Source organism: Kogia breviceps, chromosome 15 (assembly GCF_026419965.1).
Source record: "Kogia breviceps isolate mKogBre1 chromosome 15, mKogBre1 haplotype 1, whole genome shotgun sequence".
Taxonomy (NCBI): domain Eukaryota; kingdom Metazoa; phylum Chordata; class Mammalia; order Artiodactyla; family Physeteridae; genus Kogia; species Kogia breviceps.
In genome coordinates this window covers 22706864-22729492 of record NC_081324.1, presented here as the reverse complement: position 1 = coordinate 22729492, position 22629 = coordinate 22706864, and the positions used below count along the sequence as shown (strand labels likewise).

At 45.7% G+C, this 22629-nt stretch overlaps 1 protein-coding gene across 2 annotated transcripts in view; it reads left to right on the top strand.

Annotated features, from left to right (window-relative positions):
- Positions 1-688: 688 nt before the first annotated feature.
- Positions 689-22629, top strand: part of MAPK4 (mitogen-activated protein kinase 4) — a 207096-nt gene continuing 185155 nt past the window's right edge. Inside the window, exon 1 of one of the 2 annotated variants that reach the window (XM_067014931.1) lies at positions 689-904. The gene's annotated coding sequence lies outside the window, so the exon portion shown is untranslated. The remainder of the gene's footprint in view (positions 905-22629) is intronic. The other variant, XM_059039803.2, reaches the window with a different exon arrangement.

Here is a 22629-nt window from a genome sequence, read left to right as displayed (position 1 = left end):
TAGTGGCTTCCGTTTTCCTTTTCTCTGGCTTCCTAAGTGTTGCTTCCCTTCTGTTAGTTTTATCTCGGCCGTGCAAATGAGCACAGATTCACACCCCGGGCGCCAGGCTCTGCACCCGTGCACGTGCGCTCTGCGCCCCCTCGACCTTCTACAGGTTCCCCCTCCCGCGCCACCCGGTCCCCGCCGGCCACTTCTCCTCCCTGGCGCCCCCGCCTCCGGCCGCTGCAGCAGAGCGGGACGGACCCGGCAGAGAGGCCGGGGTTTCGGCCGGGGCGCAGGAGCACTCCGCTTCCCGCCGCCCCATCCCTCCCGGGCAGAGCCCGAGGGGTCCCCTCCTCTGGGCAGGAGTGAGGACGAGCTTCAAAGGTGAGGGAGGACTCTGGGGAGCCTGCTCCCAGGCTGGAAGGCCAGGCTACCCCGGGACCTGGGCTCGACTCAGAAAACGCGGGCGCCCGGCACCCCAGGTGAGGTTGTCTCCGAGCGGGCTGGGTCGGAGAAGGCCCGTCTACACTGCACGCGCTCGGCTCCGGAACAGCGCGGCCGAGCAGCCCGGTGGCTGCAGGAGAAGGAAGCGGGTCGCGCGGGGGAGGCAGCCCCACCCCTGCCGCCCAAGGCCGGACTCCCCCGCGCCCGCCGCAGCAGCAGGTGGGGGCCCGGAGGGCCGGGGGAGGGGCCCGGCTCGGGGCGGAGCCTCAGCGGCGAGCACTGGGCGGTGCGAGCGGGGGTAGGGGCTGGAGCCGCAGCCGGAGCAGGAGCCGGAACCGCGAGCCGGGCTGTCCGGGCGCCCGCCGGAGCTTGCAGCGCGCCGGGGCTGGGACCGGCCGAGCCGAGCGCGCCGGCGCCGCGACCGCAGACAAAGGCGCCGCTCGCTCCCGGGCCGCCGCGCTCTCGGGCTCTGCTTTGGGTAAGTGGCTCCCCCTTTGCTTTCTTTCTTCTCCCGGCTGCCTGCTCCTCTCGGAGTTCCACGGGCTCCAGAGAAGCCGGAGAGAAAGGAAGAAATGATACTTCCCCTCTCTCTCTGCAGCCCCATTTCACCTTAAAAAAAAAAAAACCCCTAAACAAAACCCCCAGCAAATTTCACACTAGCGAGTTTCCGAGCGGTGGGACGTTTCCCGTGGGATCGACTCGGCCGCCCTCTGTGACCCCTTGCTCCGCCGACTGCGCGCGCCTGTGTAGACCCTGGATCGGCGATTTGGATGGGAATGTTACCGCTGGGCTCCCCCGGGGCGGGAGGTGTAAGGGAAGAGGCTACAGGGACCGGACGCCGCGAGGGGACCCCATCCCCAAGGACAGTTCGGCGCGTTTTGGGGCGCCGAGGGGCTGTTCGCACTGCCAGTTCAGATTCGGATCTCGGTGATGGGGTCTGCCCCAGTCCTCTAGCATCCTCCCCTCCAGCCACCTTCCCGTCTTTTTCAAGGGTTAATATAGCGCCCCCTACGCCCCACCCCACCGAGGCTCACACTCTGCCCCTTCGCGGCCCCAGGGAGGAGGCTCGGGGCGCCCGGGAGAGCGGGGAGGGAAGGGAGCTCCGCCGCTTTTCCCGCTGGGTAACCTCAAACCCGAATCTGCGGGGAGAGCGGGCGGCTACGGGCGGAGAATCGGGTTTGACATCACAGCGCCGTCCCGGGCGGGCTCTCCCAGCCTCTTCCCCGGCTGCTCTCCATCAGAAAAGCAATCGGAAGCCCGGCTGGCTTTTTTGCTTTTGTTCTGTCCTTAACTCTCCGGAACCCGGGGAGAAGCCGGGGCGGGCAGATACCCCGGGAAGGGGACCCTGGCGGAAGCTCCAGGTGCAACCCCAAAGTGACAATTGGAGGCGGCAGCTGTTTCCCCACCCCTGGGTGGGGAAGAGATTCCGATCGCTAATCAATGCTCGGGATCTGGCAGTGGGTCCGCTGCTTGCTAAAGAGTGGGGTGTCCGCCGCGGCCGCGCGCCGTCACGCGCCTCTTCAGCACTCTCGAAAACGCTACCTCGAGACGCGCATTTCCATTCATGGATCTGTGCCTGGGACTTGATTAATGTCACCCCGCCCAGGTTCTCTAAGTAGCGAGTGTCTGCTTCCATTCAATTTAATAGCCATTTATAGAGGCCTACTATGTGCAAGGCAGCAGCCCTACGATTATCTTAATTTAAAAGATATTTATGGAGCACCTACCATGTGCAAAACAGATGTGTTACAAACTTTTCAGTTTAGAGGATTTTTATTGAGTACTTACGGTGTTCAAGGCACCTGTGCTCTGACCTTGTTTTAATAGATATTTACTGAGCATCTATTGAGTACAAGCTGGGGTTTTTTCCCCACTTTTTTTTCCTGAAGGTTTGCCCAGTGTATCTTTTGAGGGCGGGATATGGAGGCAAGGAAGCCAGAATATGTCTTCGAACCCTTCAATTCCTTTAGTAACCTGAATTTTAACCTTTCCAGACAGCTTCTTGTGTGGTTTAGGAAGAGCTGGTCTTCTACACTACAGCTTGAGGGTTTCTCACAGGGGAGCAGGGCAGAATAATGAAAAGGCTACTCTGGGACCTCTTTCCAATTCAGTTTCCTCACATTGAAAAAAAAAAAAGGGAACCAGTTTCTTTGTGCAAAGCACCATGCTAGTTATTGCAGGGAATCAAAGGTTAATGAGGCAAAGCCTTGACACTCAAAGGGTGGAGAGTTTGTGGTAGGGACAGAAAGACAGACAAAAGACAATCAATTAAACCAGGAGGGCGGGGGGCTGGGTTGGGGGCATGAAGATAGGGCCAGCATGGACCTGCCAGCCGCTAGCTCCAAACTGGTGACTGGGTTGAGAGTGGCTTTAAAATCCCATCATTGTGGTGTCTGGGGACCTTCAGGCAAAATCAAATTGTCTGAGGGTCCTACCTACTAAAAGATTAGATGACTCTATTACTCTGATACTCCTGGGATCCTGAGACACGCTGGAATATCCAGATTGGCAAGAAAACCATGGGTCCTCAGCCTCTTGACAAATAGTTGTTATATATAGGCTGTTATCAAGGAAATGTAGTCTAGTTGGTAGGATTGTAGTCTAGTAGGAGTTCTTGAGATAAACCCGTAAACTGACTGCTTGGGCAGCATATATGAAACGCCAGGAGCAAATTCCTCCCAGAATTTAATGTCGAAAACAAAATTCTCTTCTCATGGAATTGTGCCTTTCCTTTTATCAGATGGCGAGAACTTGCTCTGTGTCTAGTATGGTTATCTTTTTAACTTGGCGTCCAGAAATTCCTAGTAAGTGCTTTATCCTAGCTTCTTGGTACAATGATCTTTTTCTTCCCAATTTATTTCTCATCTCCCTTAAAATTTTTTTTCTTTTAAATACTGCACTGTGTTACTTTTTGTTACGAATCTGAAAGCTCCCCTCAAATCTTTTCTGGAAGTAGCCCCGTTATGAAAGATACCTAGGAAATATGGTAAACACTAGATGAATGACTTGGAGGCCCTGTACTTATAAGAAGAGGGAGGGAAAAAAGGCCAAAATCAGGAATGTACAGAGAAAACATAAGTGGCCTTGCAAGATGGAACAGGATTCAGATAAGAAAAGAAGACAAACAAAGACCTCCCTCCCAAATTGAGGGAAAGGTTGTAAGCGGAAGTGTGATGGAAAACAAACCATCTTTAGAGCACTTTAGGAATTTGATAGCTATTCATCTGGAAGAGTTTCCGTTCATTCAACAAAGAAGCACTGCCCGAGCATTTAACTCTGTGTCCAGGACTTTGCTAGGTAGGGGCTTCACCCAGCACAGTCTGGGGTTCACTGTGATTCCCACAGCTGGTGAGGACCCTTGTCTCCTGTTCCAGCTGCAGGGATAGCACTGCATCCCTACCATTCTTTGAAACATTCCTAGAGTTTTTTCACCTGAGCTGAACTGTACTGTAATCTTCCTCCAGGCCAAGAATGTGACTTTGGTTTTTTTCTCTGCATCCTTCCCTGCCTACAGGATCCAGCATAGTCTGTAGAGTAGGTGACATTTATTCCAGAACCCTGGATTGCCCATTCCTTCCCCCTTTCCCTACCTCCTCAGGGCCTGGCCTCTCTTCCTCTCCACCACTTTCAGCTGCCCAAAGCCTTTCACTGTATGAAAATGAGGGGCAAAACTAATCTGTCATCAGTCACTTTCTCTTGAATATGAATGTAGGTCACTGTTTTCCCTTCCAGGGGTCCCTGCACTTGAAGCCTCATTATGGAAGGAAAAGTTTTGTCCACCATGAGATTTCAAGCATAGACAAGTGGGTATTGGAGGTACCTGGGTAGGCGAAGCGCCTTTCCTGGTGCTCCTGAAATTATGCTACCACCTCCTCACCTAGGCCCTCTTGGCAAGGGTCTCTGCAGTCCCACAATCCATAAAAGTCTGGAGCCTTCATTGCTTCTTACCGTGGCATGGTGGTTGAGGTCAGAGAGCAGCTCTGCCTGAGCTCCCTGTCAACCTAGCCTTCACTCTCTCTGTTCTTTAAACGTTAATCATTTTCTAGACAGAATCCTTGCTTCCTTCCCTACAGGTGCCATTATTTGAAGGCTGGGAAACCTGGGTGCTCTTGGTGTTGTGGGCTGGGTAATTCTTCGTCGTGGGGAGCTGACCTGTGCATTGTAGAATGTTTAGCAGCAGCCCTGGCCTCTACCCACTAGATGCCAGTAGCACCCCACACCCCCTCCCCAAGTTGTGACAATGAAAAGTGCTCCCAGTTATTGCCAGATGTCCCCTGGGGAGCAGAGTCACCCCTGATTGTGAACAGCTGTTCTGAGGGGTACTGGTTGCTCTGTATCATGCTGTGTAACCATTCCCACTTTTCTGGGAGAGGGCTTCTCTAATGTAACTTGGTTGGCAAGACAGGTGACTTGGTAAGTGTGTACTATACATTGTGGAATTTCCGTATGAATAATTTCATAAATCAGAATAAACATCCTTTGTCAGGACACATATCCTAATCTGGTCATCACAATGAGTCAATCTTTGGAGGCAAAACAACAATCACCACCACAACCCTCCCCCACCCCCCCCCAAAAAAATCTCTCACATTCATCCCCTAGCATGCGTTTGATTTATATACTAGGAATGCAGGTAGTAGGACCTCCACTGGCAAACAGGATTACCCACAGGGTCATGCCCAGCCACTGAGCAGCAGTGGGAGAGGGAAGTGGCAGGCGAGGATCCAGTTCTGAGGAGTCCTCTTTAAGAAAAAGACAAATACCGTTTGCTAACACATATATATGGACTCTAAGAAAAAAAAAAATGTCATCAAGAGCCTAGGGGTAGGACGGGAATAAAACACAGACCTACTAGAGCGTGGCCTTGAGGATATGGGGAGGGGGAAGGGTAAGCTGTGACGAAGTGAGAGAGTGGCATGGACATATATACACCACCAATGTAAAATAGATAGCTAGAGGGAAGCAGCCGCATGGCACAGGGAGATCAGCTCTGTGCTTTGTGACCACCTAGTGGGGTGGGAGGGAGGGAGACGCAAGAGGGAAGAGATATGGGAACATATGTGTATGTATAACTGATTCACTTTGTTGTAAAGCAGAAACTAACACACCTTTGTAAAGCAATTATACTCCAATAAAGGCGTTAAAAAAAAGAAAAAGACAAAATAACCAGGTGAACGTGTGGTTGCTAGAGCCCCTCCCCAGCGTTGGGAGGGTTTCTGAGGTTTCAGTTTCATTTGCTTCAGGTGAAGCTGCCTCTGGACATTGTTTTGAGGAGTGACAGCACAGCTGTGGCTGCAGGAAAGGGAAAGTGGAGGCTTTCTTCTACCCATGACTGGCAAGAGCTAAGAGAAGCTTCTCAGGCTTGACTTCAGTAGTGCACAGGGATCAAAATAGAATTGTTAAATAAATACAGGGTAGCTGGTACTTCTGTTAATATCTGCCTTCAGAAGTAGAACTTTCATAGTGTCAGCATCATCAAGAAGGTGATGAACTTTCTTTGCAGGATGGAACAGGGGACATGGTTAGTTCAAGCTTAGCAGCAGGATCCTTGAGTTCTTCTAGTGGATGGAAGTAACTTAATGAACATTGTAAGAGTGATGTTGGCCTAGTGCCCAAGTTATTGCTTCCAAAAGCGAGTGAAACTCTTTTTCAAGTCACGGTAATGGTATTGGAAAAGTTTACAGATTTCATTGCTTCAAACTTCTATTTTGGAATACCCAAGTGTGGGGTGAGACTTTTCCTTTCATTGAAACAGGCCAGATAGGAAATACCTTTTGGGGGCAGGGTGGGCAACTAACTCAAGTACTCAAAAACTTAAAATAATAAAACAAGCAAACAAAAGCCCTCTATATTTCAGACTTTTCATTCATTCACAATCTTTTTCCTTAGTCTAAACGGACCTATTTTCAAGGAGGAAGAGAAGGTGCTATGATTAGTATCTAAATGTGCCTGCTGTGCGTGAAACTGATCTGCCAACGTGCCATTGTCTAGATTTAACAAAAATAAAGACTCTCTATTGGAAAATTTGCTGTAGGAGGGATTCTTTAAAAAATTACTAGTTTTCTATTTGTCTTTAAAGTGATTTGATTTTTACAAAACTTTTCAAGAGTCAAGATCAATTTGGAGATTTGGGATCAAATCTACACGTCATCAGAGACCTTAGACCTGCAAGGGATCTTGGGAATCAGTGACCAGCTCTCCTTGCCCCATTGTGTAAATGGGGAAACTGAGGCTGAGAGAAGTTAGGTGGTTTGCCAAAGTCACACAGAGGTCAGTGCTGAGGCTGGGCTAGGAGTCCAGAGTTTGTCCTGTTCCCTTTGATACTCATGCCACCGGGGTACCTTTCCATATTTCCAGGTGAATATTAGTGTAGGAAGAGCCAGGAGGAAAAAGAGTTCGATAACTTGTCTCCTTTCCAGGTCATCTAATCCGGATAGAACTAATCATTGATTCAGACTGATTACATCTATGCCCAAGGTGTGTGTGCATACAGGTAGCACTGGGGGAAAACTGGGACAGTTGGATTAGTGGCATGAGATTATTTTATAAAACTTTCTATGTACAGCATGGTGACTACAGTTACCAATACTGTATTATATATATATATATATTTGAAAGCTGCTAAGAGAGTAGATCTTAAAAGTTCTCATCACAAGAAGAAAATTGTAACTATGTGTGGCGATGACTTATTGTGGTGATCATTTTGCGATATACATACAAATATAGCATCATTGTTTTACACCTGAAAGTGATATAATGTAATATGTCAATTATATCTCAATAAACATTTTGAAAAAATTATTTTAACTTCCTTTAATGTTCTTTTATATTCTTTTTACAGTAAATAACATTTATTTCCCTATTTGGGAAAGTAATACCGATTCATTATGGAAAGTAGCAAGATGAATGAAAATAATCATTCTACCTGTGATTGATCTGATCATATTGTGCTATGTTTATTTTTAGTGTTTTTTTCTCAGCCCATTTTAAAACACAGTTCAGATCATACTGTACATGTAATTTTAATTTTTTATCTTGCTTTTTTCAGCTAATATTGTAACAAACAATTTCCATGTTATTACAAACTCTTTGTAAACATAATTTTTAATGACTACATAATTCAGTACTTTGGAAGCCTGTCAACTTATCACAATATTTCGTTACTAGTGGACATTATTTGCTCCCAATTTCTGACTACTGTATCATTTCAATGCGTAGTTTTGTGCCTATACTTTTCTACAATTCGGATTGTTTTCTTAGTAAAAATTCCCAGATAGTGAAATTACTCAACCAGGTATGGAAAGCACCATGTTAATAAATTGCTTTCTAGAACTGGAAATGATTTCACCACATCATTGACAACTTAGGGTCTTTTATTTTTTTAATTATTTATTTAAGATGAAAAAATATGTCGTGGTTGTTTTCATTTTGGTTATCAACATGGCTAAACATTTCTCTGTAGGATTGTTACCCTGTTTGTATTTTTTGTTAATTATCTATTTACCCTCCCTCCCCTGCATGCATATTTTATGAAGAGTTCCATCTAACCCTGCTGTTCCACAATTCCAATACTTCAAGGGCTGTGTTTCAGGCTGAGCTCTTTTTGTCTCAGTAATGGAGCTGCCTGTTCCATTCCTGAAGCGAGCTCGGGTGGACGGGGAGCTCCATCCCCTTGGTACCAGGCGGCATACAGTGAGTACTTATTCAGTGCTTCCCAGGCATTAATTCTCAATCCCTACCTTGTGAAGTGGGTACTGTTTAACTACATGGGAGAGTGAAGCACATAGTCACATATACTTTTAAAAGGGTTCTGATCACCAATTCCAGTGTATGTGGGGTTTTCCCCACACATCTGAGCAATTCTCTGTGACACCAGCTTGGTGTCCTACGATTCAACCCAATTCTGACACTATGTACCTGAGACAGCATCAGATCCCACAGGTTAAGGGCTCAGAACCACAAGGCTGCCCTTCAGTTCCAGTCGCAAGCTGGGTTATCACCTGTGCTTCTGACCAACTGGCTATAAATCATGACTCCCTCCTTGTGTTCAGTTAATTTGCTGGAGTCGTCACAGACTCAGGAAAACCCATTTACTCACTAGATTGCTGGTTTATTACAAAGGATATTAAAGGATACAAATCAATAGCCAGATGAAGAGATACCCAGGGCGAGGACCCGAACAAAGGAGGTTCTGTACTCGCGGAGATTGGGGCCCAGCACGGTGGTACGTGGAAGCGTTCTTTTTCTCCAACCTGGAAGCTCTCTGAACCCCTCCTTTTGGATTTTTATGGAGGCTTCATTACAAAGGCATGATTGATCAAATCATTGGCCACTGGCAATTGATTCAACCTCCAGCTCCTCGCCCCAACCTGGAAATCAGGGGGTGGGACTGAAAGTTCCATCCCTCTTTCCATGGTTGGCTCCCCTGGCAACCAACCCCCATCCCTATGTACTTTCCAAAAGCCACTTCATTAATATAAATCCAGGTGTGGTGGAGTGGGGCTTGTTATGGATACCAAGACACCCATCTCACCTTTTCGGCTCTAGAGCAATTTCAGGAACTGAGGACGAGAGACCGAATATTATAACAAAGGATATTGCCATTGCACTTATCGCTTAGGAGATTCCAAGGGTTTTGGGAGCTGTGATGTGAAGACCATATATGTGAGAAATACATTTTGTTCATCTGAATGGCCAAATTCATATTTCTTATAAATCACAATATTGCAACTTTTAACCACTGTCGTACTACCTCTGGATCTTTGCTAAAGTGACCTGCCTCAATTGCGTAGTTGGTCTTTGAGGGAACTGGGCTTAGGAAAAGTAGCAGCTTGCTCTGAACTCTATTGCCTGTTACTGGGAGAACTTTGTGGTATAAGGTAATTTTGCTACCTTAAACTTATTGCTAACTTTTATATCTCTTAGCCTCTCTTCTGTTTTTCCATCCTTTTTTTTATCTCCTAGCTACATCTGGTCGTTTTCCTGACCTATCTTCTAAGTCCCACCATGTCTCTTCAACTGTATCTAATCTGCAGTTAAATCCATCTGTTTCTTTCTTAATTTCAGTTACTGAATTTCAGTTCTAGAATTTTTAGCTCTTTTTCAAATCTTTAATGTTACTTTATATAGTCCTGGTTCCTTGTTCTGAAATTTTTAAGCCCAACTTCTATCTCCATAAGCATAGCAACTGTAGTTGTCTTACATTCTGTGTCTGATAATTTTTCCATCTGGGATGTGTCTGTTTCTTCTGTTTGTTGTTTGTCCAGATTCTCATGTTGGTTCATATTTATGTCATCATATGTCCTCGTGTGCCTTGTTGTCTTTGAATGTGTGTTAGATACTGTTTTGAAAAAAAAACTTTGTATAAATGCCATGTCTCATCAATTAAGAAATACATTTTTTCACATTTTAATCTCTGAAATTCAGATGTGGTTTACAATGGACCGAGACGTACATTTATAGTTGGTAGCATTTTTCTCTTTTAATTGGCTCGTACCTAAAAAAAATAGTGCATAATACAATTAGCAATACTGAAGGTTGATGCAATGAAATAATTTGAGGCTTTGAATGATGATAAACATGACAAGAGTTCTAGAGAGCCTTTTAAATAGCCTCTGTGGGCATTTTGGGTACCAGCAATCCCAGATCAATTTGAGCGCTTGAGATTTTCTAGGCCATCCAGATGACAGGAAGCCAGACTAGTTTATTTTTTGTTTTTGCTTACTAAAAAGAGGGCCTAGCTCTTTGAGGTCCCAACCGCAGGTGTGAAGTGGCTTACCAGACTTTAACCCTAGGGATGCCTTGGGTCCCTGACCCCATCAGGCTGTGCAAAGTGCTTTTCAACTTCCCAACTTCCTCATTCTGGTTGACAGATTCCCCCCAACTGGGTAAGCGTGGCTCCTAAGACCTAGGGCCACATCTAGGGATCTTCTCCCAGATCTTAAGCCTGAATCCCCCTCTCTCATAAGCTCTTTGGTGCTTTTAAGAAGAATTAAAAAAAATATTTCATCTGGGTTTCTTTGTTGTATTTTCTGGGAAGCTTGGTTCTAATTATGCAGTTTATCACTGCCGGAAGGAGGCAGTAGTGAATCTGATCTCTTAGAGACGGACAGAAGAGCGTGAAATACCAGCTGCTCTTTGCCAGCTCATGACTAGAGAACTTTCTCCCTCCACTCCTCATATGTCGTCCGGGTTGCAGCTGGAAAGTGGAAATTGGGATGAATACATTTCTACAAACTGGACACAGCTAAATATAGATATATTTCCCTATATAAAAGAGACTAATTCCTCAGGTTTTTCCCAATAAGGCGGGTGACAGCAGAGAGAGCAGTTGCAGGAGTGGTATCGAGAGCCCCATCAATCATCAGTCCCCATCTGGTCTCTTCCTTCTCATCTGTGCTGTCCTGCAGAGAGACGGGGATTTAGGACCAAGGAACCTGATGAGGGAGGAAGATGCTCTGTATTCCAGCAACTGTTGAGAAGTAAAAAAAAGTAGACCATATTTTAGCTAGGTAAGATGTCTTCCATTCATTGTGGGCCCCCGACATTTCCATTTGGAGAGCTGAATTTCTCACCCATGGCCGAGGCTATTCCTTGTGGAGACTAGACTTTTGTGTCCACAAGCCTCAGGGTGGCCTTTCCAGGGGACTCTTCTTAAATCTTATTTTTCAAAAGCAGATTCCTTTCTGGCTATTCAAAGACATATGCTTACCTATGTGTTCTCAAAATCAGCAGCCAAATGTATTTTCCCCCTACCTTGTTCCAACTCTCATAGATGTTTTCCCACCAGCTCTCTTGAAGCCAGAGAAATTTACAATGAGAAAAATGTACGTGTAGAGTTTGAAAAGGTTGGACAAAGGGGCACAAATGGCGGGAAGCCCTTCCTCCCACTTTACCAGAGCCTCCACTGGATTTTTTTTTTTTTTTGGCTGTGGGCGGGGCGGGGGGCCTTAGTTTTATTTGGGGCTCTTATTTTTATTTTCTCCCTGGAAACCTCAGAGCTGTCCTCTCAGAAAATTGCTATCTGCCCAGGGAACTGCAGATCCACTGTCACCCTTCAGGTGTGTAGCCACTGGGTAAAGTGAAGGAAGGTATGGTAGCAGGGGTCTCTCTCTCTAGAAGGGGCTTGTTTGGGATGGATATCCCCGCCAACTTTCTGGAGACCACCTCATACCTTTTATGTATTCCATGATGATTTACCCATTTTCTTTTCTTTTTTTTTTTAATTTATTTATTTTTCATTTATTTAGTTTTGGCTGTGTTGGGTCTTCGTTTCTGTGCGTGGGCTTTCTCTAGTCGCGGCGAGCGGGGGCCACTCCTCATCGCGGTGCGCGGGCCTCTCTCACTGTCGCGGCCTCTCTTGTTGCGGAGCACAGGCTCCAGATGTGCAGGCTCAGCAGTTGTGGCTCACGGGCCCAGTTGCCCCGTGGCATGTGGGACCTTCCCAGACCAGGTCTCGAACCCGTGTCCCCTTCATTGGCAGGCAGATTCTCAACCACTGCGCCACCAGGGAAGCCCAATACCCATTTTCTTTTATTTTTATTTAATTTTACAATACTTCACACATAGGAAAGACTACATATAACTTAGTCCATCTATTGCTAGAAATGGAAATCCTCCAGTTAGGTTTTTTTTTTTTTTTTTTTTTTTTTTTTTTTTTTTTTTTTTTTTTTTTGCGGTATGCGGGCCTCTCACTGTTGTGGCCTCTCCCGTTGCGGAGCACAGGCTCCGGACGCGCAGGCGCAGCGGCCACGGCTCACGGGCCCAGCCGCTCCGCGGCATGCGGGATCTTCCCGGACCAGGGCACGAACCCGTGTCCCCTGCATTGGCAGGCGGATTCTCAACCACTGCGCCACCAGGGAAGCCCCCTCCAGTTAGGTTTTAATAGTTGTCCTTAAAGGAACAAATCTGTCATTTCACTCCCAGGTGATTCTAGATTGTGACCGATACTTTTGGAGGAAATGATTAATGACTTAATTTTGAAGAGGCAAATTTTCTATTCTCCCAGAAAATGTACCATTCCATGATGATTTTTGGAGGCAGAATTCCTAGAAAGCCCCACCAGCCATAAGAATTTATGAACCATGATGTCTGAAAACTCTTCAGCCTGAAAGGAAGTAAATTAATTCCTCCAGGGTGATTCACTTTAGGTACAAGCCAGATTCCTCAATTTATCCATAAGTTAGGCTCTTAAGCTGATTTTTCTAAAGAGGCATAATTATTTTGACCTCAAGGCCGTTTTCTATATTTCTATCATCAAATTTTCCATTGATTTGAATTTGAGGTTTTTTCCAGCCATCGTGAGACCATTTTGTCCGCTAATAAGAGATAATATGCTGTGATTTCACTCACATGTGTGAGAACCACAGGGGCTTCAGACAAAGTTAGCTGAGCAATTTCTGTACTTGCCATAGAGACCAGGACATTGCGTTCAGGATGTGGTAGCAATGGCACTTTTTACCAAATAGAACTTTTTAGAAGACTCGCAGCAGTAAAGTATGATAGCTCTTTCAACAGAAATAAAAGGGAGAGAGAAATTCAGAAATCTGAAATGATTTTATTTGTAGGAGGAGTATAAGGAAGATGATTGCAGCAAACCACTTAGAAGAGGAGGTGAGAACTATATAACAATGGAGTAACCACAGTGACTCTTTGGGCTTTCCAGATCTGAGGAGAGAAAATGAAAAATGTCTTGATCAATTACTATAACAACCCACCCATCTGCTATGTAATAAAGCCAGTGAAATATGGGCTATCAAAATGACAGGGAGAACTTTAGGATATACAGAGTATGGAAAGAGAGTTTTTTTTTTTTTTTACATTGTGAGTGAGAATACGTCTGGTAAATAGTTCTGGGCATGTTGTGACCTGTCATTTTCCTATACTTTATCATTTTCTTGAGCTGAATGGAGACTAAAGACAAATACAAGGCTTAGGTCCTTATTTTGTTAGGTCTCTAGATGAAGGATGATGAGAGGGAATATGAGTCCAATAGGAAAATGCTCTTAGTTTATGAAAGTATTTTAGTTACAAACTTGATGTCTCATTTCTAAATTTTTGGGCATGCTTTCATTCTTCAAGAGTTATCCAGTGAGTTTGTTAATCCTGTAAGCCCCCTTTTCATGAGCAGTCTTTGAAAGTGAACCTGAAATACATTTATGGAACAAGAGGAGGTAAAAAAAAAAATCCTTTGGCTTCTCTCTTCAATTTATTCAGAAGCAGATCCCCAGAACCAAAGATTTATCTATAGATTTATCTATATTTAACAGTTGACTTTTCTTTTTATTTCACCAACAAACATCACAGTGTTTTTGCTTTGCACTCCTGAATTGAGGATTTGGCTTCCATAATGTTTAAATAACCTTCTTGTCTTCTGTTCCTATTGGCAAGAAATAATAAGAACATTATTATTTAATTATCACCACTAGAAGCAATGTCAGATTTCAGTAATCTAAAACTATATTGCCTTAAACTGAGATTATTTGAAATAAGATCTTTCCTCTCCAGTAATGGATACCTAGAAAAGGAAGTGTATAGCTGTAGACACAGGGAGCAGATACAGGAACATATACATATACAGTTGTGATTATGGGGTAACCATAAGCTTTGTTTCTGGAAGGACACATAGACATTGTGAGTAGTGGTAAAGTAAGAAGTAACTGGTTATTGAGGCGAGGGAAAGGATTTTTTATTTTATACCTTTCCATACTATTTTGTTTTCAAAATAAGCACATATTTTTATTTAATAAGTAAATAAGGAGGAAAATTAAGTTCAGAACTAGAAGCCAAGTTCAGTGTTCCTTGAACCCTGATAGAATGAACTTTACCATTTATTTTGGACATTAAAAAAAATACTCCAAGCTGCCTCCTCACTGGTTTCATGCTGTAGCATCTATCATTCTATCTTAAATCATGGTTAGATGTATAACTATTTTCCTCATTAATTTTTATCACCATAGGTTGTCTCTCTTCCTTCTGTAGCTTTACTGTTCTAGTCCATTTCCATTATGGTGCATATATTAGTTCCTTAATCTTTGTTTTATGGAATTGGATATTCAAGCTACTTTCTCCCAGATAATCATTTTTAGGAAAACAAAGTAATAAACGTAGCCATTTCCACAAGACTAATATCATTGTCCACAAGAGAATTCAAACCACATAATGTCTGAGCTGGAAGAAAACCATCTTTGCGTGTATTTATTCTCTTGTTTTAGAAATGAGGAGCCTGAAGATCAAATCACTTGCTCAAGATCACACGGGGAATGAGAGGTGACTTGATACTCAGAGCCCGGATCTCTTCCAGCCCAGCCCTCCTCCTGCTGCAACAGTCATTACAGACAATCATTCTCTTGGTCATCAGGCATTTAGATGAATGGTCAATGCTGGCGAAAGATAGGTCAATTAAAACAGCAACTTGTGAAGAGGTAACTTCAAAAAGAAGAGGAGGTATTGAGCTGATTTTTTTCCAAGTTTTAATGAACCATTTTGCAGATTTACCTCCTTTTAAAGCAAATTTGCTATATAAACGTCAGCATTTCCACAAAATGATTGACAGTAGGAATCTTTTAGATGACAGGTATCCTAACCATGAGCGTTCGATAGAGTCAAATCTAGGCACAGAGTATCAAAGCTGTGAAATGAGGAATTAATTGCGTTTTCTGTCTTACCTGTTGGCTTTTTAAAATTGGAGCCATGTCTGGCCTGGTGAATAAGCCACCTGTCAGCAAGGAGTGATGAGCCCTCCAATTCCTAAGTTCACCCCTGGGCACCTAAGCACTCAAAAGCCATTCCCAGTTTTCAAACATGTTGAGAAGGGAGCTGGAAAGACTGTTTTTTTTGTTTGTTTTTTTTTGTTGTTGTTTTTTTGTGGTACGCGGGCCTCTCACCGTTGTGGCCTCTCCCGTTGCGGAGCACAAGCTCCGGACGCGCAGGCTCAGCGGCCATGGCTCACGGGCCCAGCCGCTCCGCGGCATGTGGGATCTTCCCGGACCGGGGCACGAACCCGTGTCCCCTGCATCGGCAGGCGGACTCTCAACCACTGCGCCACCAAGGAAGCCCCTGGAAAGACTTTTTTTTTGTCTGACACTACGCAAAGGAGAAACAGAAGGAGAAATTCCAAAGAGGGAGACAGTACCAGAAGTGTAAGGACTGGGGGAGCCCTGAGCATGGATTCGCTAATGAGTAGGCAGAATGCCACTTTTTCTGAAATATGTTCTTTTTGTGCCACTTCCTTTTGGATTCATACCATCCTAGAAGGCACTAGCTCCAATAGGCATAGCTGTAAAAGACACATCTTTTACAATAGGCATAGTTGTAAAAGACACATCTTTTAAAAATTTAATTCAGTTCAACAAATATTTAAGGTAGGTGCTGTACGAGAGTTACAGTAAAAATAGCAGAAGCCCAGCCCAGTTCTTCTGGAGCTTGGAGTCTGTGCTGCGCTTTCCAAACTTGTCTGCATGTTGGAATCATCTAGGGACCTTCAAAAAACACCGGTGTCTGTGTCCAGGCCACCATCCCTGAGCGAGCTTGTGATCCAGTTGGTTTGGGATGTGGCCTGAGGTTTGGAATAGTTTAAAAGATAATTCTAAAGTGCAGACAGATTTGGAAACCAATGATCTATGGAGTGGTTCTCAACCTTGACTGTATTAGAATCACCTAGACTGTATATGTATGTGTGCAAGTGTGTGTATATATGTGCATATGTATATGTATATATACAGAAGTATGCATGTGTATATAAGCATAAGCACATGTGTATACAAATGCATGTGTGCATTATGCATGTATATGCATGTGCATATACTCACGTGCATAATATACATATGCATATACATACATGCCCAGGCTCCAGCCTTAGAGACTATGATTTACGTGGTTTGAGGTGGGATAGTCCCCACCTCAATACTATTTAAAACCATGGTTCCCCAAATTGGAGTTTTAAAAATGCTGATGCCTGAGTCCCACTCCAGACATTCTGGTTTAATTGGTCTGGGGTCTGGTCTAGGCATCAGAATCTTTTCAAAGCCCGCCGTGTGATTCTAATATGCAGCAAAGGTTGTGATCCACTGGGTTAGTGTGCAAGACCAGGCTACCTTGTGCATAGTAGGTTCTCCAGAAAAATGATTAATTATGAAATGAAAACTAGATAGAAGAACTTATAAGAAAAGTCAGTACTAAAAAATTGTACATTCCTGGTTCTTTGGGCATTTCCCTAGGCTTGAATATGTTCTGCCGTGATTTGGGGATGGAGGGGGTGTCAAAAGCTAATTCAGCTCACGACCATAGCCTTTGTTGTGGCTACCAGTGAAACTTTCAGCTGAAAGTGACAGCCAAGATCTTCCTAACTGCTCTGTTCCACTATATCTGCTTGTGATGGGCGTGGCAGATCTGCCTGTCATACTTCTGATGTGTTTACCATTGTGTTTGGAAGAAAAATAACCAGAAACTAGCTTCTGTGAGATCTTGGTGCTCCAGCCTTGCATTTAGCCTGAGGTGAACTCTGTCCGGTGCAGCAGGCATCTGTGAGGGCCTGCCCCATGCCTGGGGTTTGGGAGAGCTCCCTGGAACACAGAGCAAAGAGTTGCCTCGTTTCCTTTGTTCCCTAGGTGATTCTTGATTAGTCCAAGAGGTTCAAGGAGGGGAAGTATTTCTGCATCTGGCCCCAGTGAATGCAGCTGCTTTCCGCCTTGGAGAGGCTCCACCACCCTGGAAAGGGGAAAACTGCCAGGCAGGGAGTTCACCACAGCTGCTTACTGGGCAAAATCTGAACTGCTCCTATTGGTCTTTGAAGACTCTAGGGCACTGGTTCTGAAACTTGAGTGGATCAGAATCCCCTGGAGTCATGTTAAACCACATACCTCTGGGGCAGCCCCCAGATTTTCTGATTCGGTAGGACTGGGGTGGGACCCAAGAACTTTGGATGTCTAATACCTTCTGGGCAGTACGAACCTGGCTGGTCTGGGGACTATCCCTTGAACACCACTGCTCTAGAAGGAAGGACACAGATGGCACCTGTGTTGTTTCGTGAAAGGTTATTACTTGATTGCTGCAAATTTACCTGATGGTCACAAGATCAAGAATTGAAACAACCTCCAACTATAAGATTGATAGATTAATTGATTGTTTAAATTATGAGACACCTGCTACATGCTAGGGGTCGTGCAAGCTTTGCTGCTATAAGGAAGAGGAAGATGCGGCTACTCGCTAAGCAGCTAGTCTGGGGGAGTAGGTGATGCATCACTAAAGGGACCCCTTTGTGCTCTGTAGAGGGAGTGCCCAGGTTTCCATGGGACATACACGGGCAGGAGGAGTGTGGCTTAGAGCTGGCTTCCAGGAGTAGGTGATTCTGGGGTGGGATCTCGGGGCATGACTAGGGGTTCGGCAGGTGAAGAAGAGGGGGCTGTGTTCCAGGGGCAGCATGAGTGAAGATGAGTGAGCCTGGTACGGGGAGCCACACGTGGTTTGGGGTGATGGATGGGGAGAGAGAGCTGAGTGTGGACAGGCAGGCAGATGCCAGATCCCAGGGGCCTGTCCTGCACATGGAGGAGCCTGGGCTGATCCAAAACCCAGGGAGGTCACTGAAGGGTTTTCAGTAGGTGAGTGACACGATCAGATTTGCCTGCAGTTTGGAGGAGCCTGTACCTGCAAGAGGCGCGGGAGGCTATCATGGGAGCCCCCGGGAAGGGATGAGGCCACAGGGCCCATGGCCTTTCCGGCACATTGTCCTTGCATCACCCTCTGCGTCTGCTCAGTATTTCACACTTTTCAAAGCTATTTCCAATGGACGCATTAACTGGCTTTTTGAGCGTCTGCTGTGTGTGCTTTTGGAGTGGAACCACGCAATGAGTCTTGTGGCTCCCCGTAAAGATGCTGTGTTTCAAGGAAAATTAAGTTAAAGTGAACGTCAAGGGCAACCTTGGAACAGGTGAGCCTCAAAAATGCAACCGCATGAGAGGCCTGTGTGGAAGGGATTGGGCGTTTCAAACCATTTAGCCTGGGTTGGCGGGGGGGAGGGATGGTCTCTCTGCGTGCTGTGTGTCTTTCGTGGAGCTCTGAGTTTTTCCTTTTTGGTTCTAACTGGGAGTCACACTTCCCTCCCCTGCTTTTACCTTGAGCACAGATTACAGATCTGAGTCATAGTCCAGCCCCCTGCTGGCAGCCACCTTCCCCCACCTCCCCGCCCTGCCATTTGAGGGCTTACCAAGAACAGTCTCCTAAATTCCTAGTACCCCAAGGTGACCTGAGTGCTGGGCATTATGGAGAGAAAGCGATTTCCAAAACAGATAAGACCCAGTCCATGCCCACCGCAGTTGGGAACGAGCTGTGCTTGTAGAAAACCATGAAGAGGGCTGCAGTGAGCTAGCCCTTGGGTAGAGACAAGTGCAAAAAGGGTTGGGGAGAGGAAGTCCTCATCTGACCCTGACCCATCTTAAAAAGAATCAACACGGATGAATTCCACTTGTGGTCCTTCGCACTTCATCTGGCAGTGAGAATTTGATTTGTGGCTTCCTCTCATAGGGCTCTTCATCACAGCGTAATCGATCCATCTCCAACAAGTGGCTCTTGAGGAAATCTATCCCGATAGGTCTCATCAGGATCCAGAGAGCCCCCCTGGGGATGTTGGAGGCTCCGTGTCTCCTGTCACGCCCCTTCCTCCTGCAGGCTGTGGGGTTTCACCATCGGCTGAGTGAGGGGCTCCCTCAGAAGCCTTGAGGGGGCTGCCGCTGGGAGAGGCAGGGGTCACACTGAATAGACTGATGGCCAGTGTCAGTGAGCCGTCTGTGCTCTCAGGTAATGGCGTCAAGATTTATAGGTCACAGACACCAAGGTGGATTTGCTGCTTCAAACCAACACAGTGGGTGTGAGAGTCGATTGCAGAATGAGTGGCTGGCAGCCCAGCTCAGATTGCAGGAGTGAGTAAGAGCAGAAAGCAATGGGCATGACCCTCTGTTGATGTTTGTCCTTGTCACTCGACGCTGTCCAGAGACACAACCTGCATGCCTCCGTGATGACTGTCCCAGGCATTTTGCTAGTGACCTGTCCGGCTGGGATTCTCTTGCTAGAGGGTTGCTAAGAAGCTTTTCCCGGGCTTCCCTGGTGGCGCAGTGGTTGAGAGTCCGCCTGCCGATGCAGGGGACACGGGTTTGCGCCCCGTGTCCCCTGGGAAGATCCCACATGCCGCGGAGCGGCTGGGCCCGTGAGCAGTGGCCGCTGAGCCTGCGCGTCCGGAGCCTGTGCTCCGCAACGGGAGAGGCCACAGCAGTGAGAGGCCCGCGTACCGCAAAAAAAAAAAAAAAAAAAAAAAAATGGTTTACCAAATGTCCAAGGGAACTTTCCTCCACCTTTGTCTAGTTAAGGCAGAGCTGCTTTCATCCTGATTCCATTTGCTGTTTGTCTCTGAATGAAGCTCGCCATGCAGTGGGTACCGTCATGGAAGTCTGTTCTTGGGTCATTTGAGGGGCTCTGCCTTCTCTCTTTCTCTCTCTTTCATGTTGTTTACCGCTGGCCCTGCTCGATGGACCAGAACTAGAATACAAAGTGTTTTGTCCATTAATGACATCGATTGTGCTAGTCGGATGTTTAAGTAAACCTTCAAGGCAGGAACTAAACCGATTACCGAACTTCTTTTCTACCACCCTCTTGCTTTCCATTTTGCCTACCATCACACAAGAGCTGTTGTGTAACTGGATGCTTGATCGAGGTGGCTGAATTCCCGTTGGCTCTGAGTCAATTCATTATCCAAACATGTCCGCCTTTATACTGCTCATGGGGCCTTTAGCCTTATACTGACCCAGTAGGAATGCTTGATGCATTTATTTATCCTTCACTCTGTAACCAGTAAGGGTCATAGTTTGCATATTCATTCTGGGTCCTCTTGTACCAAAATACACTAGTGCTTTTACTTAAAAAATGAGGGAACAAGATGTATTAATTATCTATTGCTGTGCAACAAATGATTCCACAATTTGAAAGCCTAAAAGAGCAAACATTTATTATCTTACAGTTGCTATGGGTCAGGAATTTGGAAGCGGTGTGGCTGGGTGGTTTTAGTTTAGGGTCTCTCATGAGGTTGAAGTCAAGATGTTGGCTGGGGTTACAGACGTCTGAAGACTTACCTTGGGTGGGAGGGTCTGCTTCCAAGTTCACTTGTGGCTCTTGGCTAGTGGCCTCAGTTCCTCTCTGGAGAGGTCCACACAACATCGCACCTGCCTACCCCAGAGCAAGTGATCCAAGAGAGAGCAGCCAGGAAGCTGCATTGCCTTTTATAACTTAGACTGAAATCGCATAGTGTCATTCCCATTTTCTTCCTATTCATTAGAAGTAAGTCGCTAGGTCCAGCCTACACCCAAGGGGAAGGGGAATTATGTTCTACCTTTTGAAGGGAGTGTCAGATAACTTTTGAACATGTTTTAAATCCATCACATAAAGTATGGTTCCTGGGTCTGACCAAATGGATGAGCAGAGATGGCTGAGTCCATCCTCTGCTAAGAACTCACTTCTTCCTGTGGGTGACTTGGTGCCTGCTCTGGGGAACTCCATGAGCTGTTGAGGGTGGAAAATGGTTGGGATGCCCAGGTGTAGAATTTAGAGTTACTCTGATAACAGTTATTGACTAGGACATATGTCAGTACAGTCACTGCAGGCAAGTATACTTCTATATATTCTTGGGAATAGGAAACTCATTTTTTATTTAATCTACTTTTGGGATTGTGGCCGGGGTGGTGGTGGTGGCTCTGTTTATATGCCATTGCCACCTGGTGGTGAAACCCTCAAATTGCAGGGTTTTTTGAGATACACATATATCTTTTTAAATATTTCAATTTGAAAAGATAAAGCTACGAAATGACCGCTGGTAGAAAATTTGCATCATACCTTTCAAAGCTCATTTAACATACTCTACCTCATTTGGTTACTACCAGAAGTCTGTAAAGTAAATAGAACAGATGTTATTATTTATCTCCACGTTGCAGATGGGAATCAGGCAGAAGAGACTGAATGCCTTGCCCAAAGTATGGACTAAGTCAAAAGTGAGAGCTGGAACTTAGGCCTCCAAGTCTACACCAGCAGAGCTTTCCTGGCATCCCATTAGGTGTAGCCCCTACATGAAGGTGGTAGATGCTTCCAAAGAGTGTTTATCAAGTGAAGTGGGAAGTACAGCACATGAAAGACATTTAACTTCCCAACACTGCTGCTGAATACAAGACTTCAGCTATCTGCTGCACAGAAGGGTTTGAAATTCTCTGTCTACATGGCTGATGATGTCATTTGTGTCAGTGTTTCTGAACGTTCTTTTCTGTAGTAGAATGAAGAGACACTGCTGTTTCTGTTATTTACTGCTGTATAACAAACCACCCCAAAACTTGGTGTCTTAACCCAGCAGTGACTTATTATTTCTCATAAGTGTGTAATTTGGGCAGCACTTGGCTGGTTGACACTTCTGCTCCATGTGGCATCATATGGGATCACTCATTTGGCTGCTCTCAGCTGCTGACTGAGTTGGGCTGGGCCGGAAGATCCAAGAAGGCTTCCCTCACATGTCTCACACCTTGTGTTCCTCTGTGTGATCTCTGTATCTGGCTTGGGCTTCCTCACAGCATGGTGGTCTCAAGGCAGCCAGACTTCTTATGTAGAGACTGGCTTCTGAGGGAGTAAGCAGATGTTGCCAGTTCTCTTAAGATCCAGGCTCCAGAGTCCCAGAATGAGCATCATTTCTACCACTTCCTGTTGGTCAGAGTAGCTCCCAAGGCCAACCCAGACTCACAGGGAGGAGGAGTAGACTCCACTTCTTGGTGTGCAGGGCGACATCTACAAACAATTATGGGAGGTGTTGGTGGCTAAGTGAGGAATTTATCTATTACAGTAACATTCATGCGTCCACTTGCTGAGAGAAACTCAGATATTTTTACTACCATGTACCATCCATAGGTACGAAGAAAACTATCTGGTAAATCCACCACGTATGCATAAGGCATTTGTGAAAATTCAGGAACAGCAAGTTCAGCCCAATGCGAAGATAAGGTGGAGGAAGAGCCCTGGCACCTGGGTCCTCTCTCTGCCTTTTGGCAGACCAGGCCCCCATTTGGGCTCTTTTCTGGGACTGCCCGTAGCTCCAGGAATTATGGCCTTGGTCTTAAAGATTACTTTATGCATCTAACCCAAACTCAATTCAGACAGATACTTATGAATAGAGGAAAAAACTTG